General features: G+C 39.4%; 1 pseudogene; it reads left to right on the top strand.

The window, feature by feature from the left end:
• The first annotated feature begins 741 nt into the window (after window positions 1-741).
• On the top strand, window positions 742-1,440 carry LOC144223175 (zona pellucida sperm-binding protein 4 pseudogene; annotated as a pseudogene).
• Window positions 1,441-2,401: the final 961 nt, after the last annotated feature.

Raw genomic sequence — 2,401 nt, 5'->3', positions numbered from 1 at the left:
CTGTGCCATCACTTATTAAGAAGAAAAATACTTAAGAAGCATTTTAGGTCTAGGAGAACAAAAGCTTGGTTTTGAATATTTTGAATTCAACATACTTCTTAGACACCAAAATGGATATATCAAATAGGCAACAGTATATATGAATCTTGAATTTAGATAAAAATATGGGATGGAGTTAAAATATATGGAAGTCATTATATTGATGGAACTTTAAAACCTTGGAATGAGAAATGATTACCAAGAAGTTAATGTAAATGGAGAGAGTGTAAATTGCTACCCTTTGGTGAATTCCAACAATAAAAGATGTGAAGAAGAGGACGGGGCAAGAAAGACTAAGGATAGGCCATGTGCTACATATTTCTGCATTATCTAGAAGGGAGATGAAGAATGTGTTTCAAGGAAGAATTGCTGAATGTGGATGTAAGGTGAGTATTCAGTACATCAGGAATGGAAAGATGGTTTTTGTTGACCTTGACAAAATTTGTTTTGGTAGAACTGAAGACAAAAGTTTTAAAGAAAAGGCACAGAAAGTTCAGAATGAAAAATTAAAAAGAAAAAGAAAAAACTTTTGAGTTGTTTATCTATAATAGGTACAGAAATATGAATCAGAAACTTGAGGAGAGAAGAATCTGTGAAACATGAGATTGATGTTTTTGTTCCTAAGAAGAAGCTCTTTTATTAACAAAGATTTTGATATGAAGTTAACTTGAATGCAGCTGACTACTCCTCTTCAGCTCCATGATGGCAAACGATGTCCTGTTCTGGTTTCCATTTACTTCCTGTGGTTCTACAGGCAAATCACTGCGGATCAGGCAGCATTTGAAAATGAACTGTCTGCACTAGGGATGTGAAAACCTGGAGCCATGGCTCTATCACTCATGAAGGTATCTTCAGGTTCTGAGTCAGCTGCAGTTACTCCATAAGTAGCAGCATTTCCCAGTTAATGTCCTGATTCTTACTCTCTCACCACCCTTTCCAGACACCTAGCCTGAGTCCCTCACTCTGTAACTTCAGACTGCCAAAGATGAAGACAAAAGCTCTACTACATTGCTGATGACTACTAAGTAATAGTTACTTCAAGGTACCAGTTATGTGGAGGTCTCCTTCTGTCACAGAACAAGCCCCCACCTAGGGCTACTCCTATGTCAGTGTTGGACCACACCCAGTACAAATCTTCTGCATCAGCTACAGTGGCCCATGGTGGTGAAGGAATGTCCCTATCCCAGAGATAATCAACAGACCCTACTGGTCCCTGTACAGAAAGCCTTGGATCTACTATTTCCTTCTCAGATCCAGCACTTCAGCATTTTCACCTTCAGCATTACAAACTCCATGGCAAAGCTGTAACTTAGGACACTGGTGTATCTGCACTATAGTGGATTGGTCTATAAGCCTACTGGGACACTATCCTGTATGATACCCTGTCCTGTTGACAGGTGAAGATGAAGCTCTGATATCCATATTTAGAACAGTACTGTTAGATGGGGCAACTGGGTGGCTCAGTTGGTTTAAGCGACTGGCTCTTGATTTTGTCTCAAGTCGAAATCTATTGGTCCCTGGGTTTGAGGCCCACGTTGGGCTCCATGCTGACAGTGCAGAGCTGGCCTGGGCTCCTCTCTTTCTCCTTCTCTCTCTCTATTCCTCCCTATGTGTGCTCTCTCTCAGGAATGAATGAAGGAAGAAAGAAGAAAGAAAGAAAGAAAGAAAGAAAGAAAGAAAGAAAGAAAGAAAGAAAGAAAGAAAGAAAGAAAGAAAGAAAGAAAGAAAGAAAGAAAGAGAAAGAAAGAAAGGAGGGAGGGAGGGAGGGAAGGGCAGGCAGGTAGGTAGGCAGGAAGGAAGGAAGGAAGGAAAAAAGGAAGAAAGGAAGAATAGTACTGTTAGCATTTCTAGTAAGAATTCTATAATTCTACTCCAAGCCACCAAGACTCTTCAGAAAAATTACATAAATATTCAAGTTCTCTTTCAGACTCCAAAGCTCTGAAGGTAGTTGGCCTTTCTAGGGTCTTAATCGTAGATTCTTGTTAGTGTCCTACTTGACTATCACGAAATGGACACAAATTACTCAATGTGTTAATGAAAACAGGTTGCATTAAAAAAGGAGAGTTAGTCCTCCAGACCATACCATCTCCAGCTGTCTCTGCATAATATGGCTGCTGAGATCAAAAGTGAGACTTTTGTTTTGGGGTACTATTGGAAGAAAGAATGTCTGCATGAGTCTTACCTTCTGGAACTGATGAGAAGGTTGAGTACTAGGAGGAGTCTTGAAGCTTGGATATAAATGTAGCAGATGGAGCTTGCTCCCTAGAAATTCTTGATATTTGGAGAAAGTAAAAAAAAAAAAATGACCCCATGGAATTGTTCTTAAACTTCTCAATTCCAAAACAACTCACTAAATATTTGG

Source organism: Crocuta crocuta, unplaced genomic scaffold (genome assembly GCF_008692635.1).
Source record: "Crocuta crocuta isolate KB4526 unplaced genomic scaffold, BGI_CrCroc_1.0 scaffold304, whole genome shotgun sequence".
Lineage (NCBI taxonomy): Eukaryota > Metazoa > Chordata > Mammalia > Carnivora > Hyaenidae > Crocuta > Crocuta crocuta.
The sequence above is the reverse complement of the archived record's forward strand: the minus strand, read 5'-3'. Positions and strand labels throughout refer to the sequence as shown.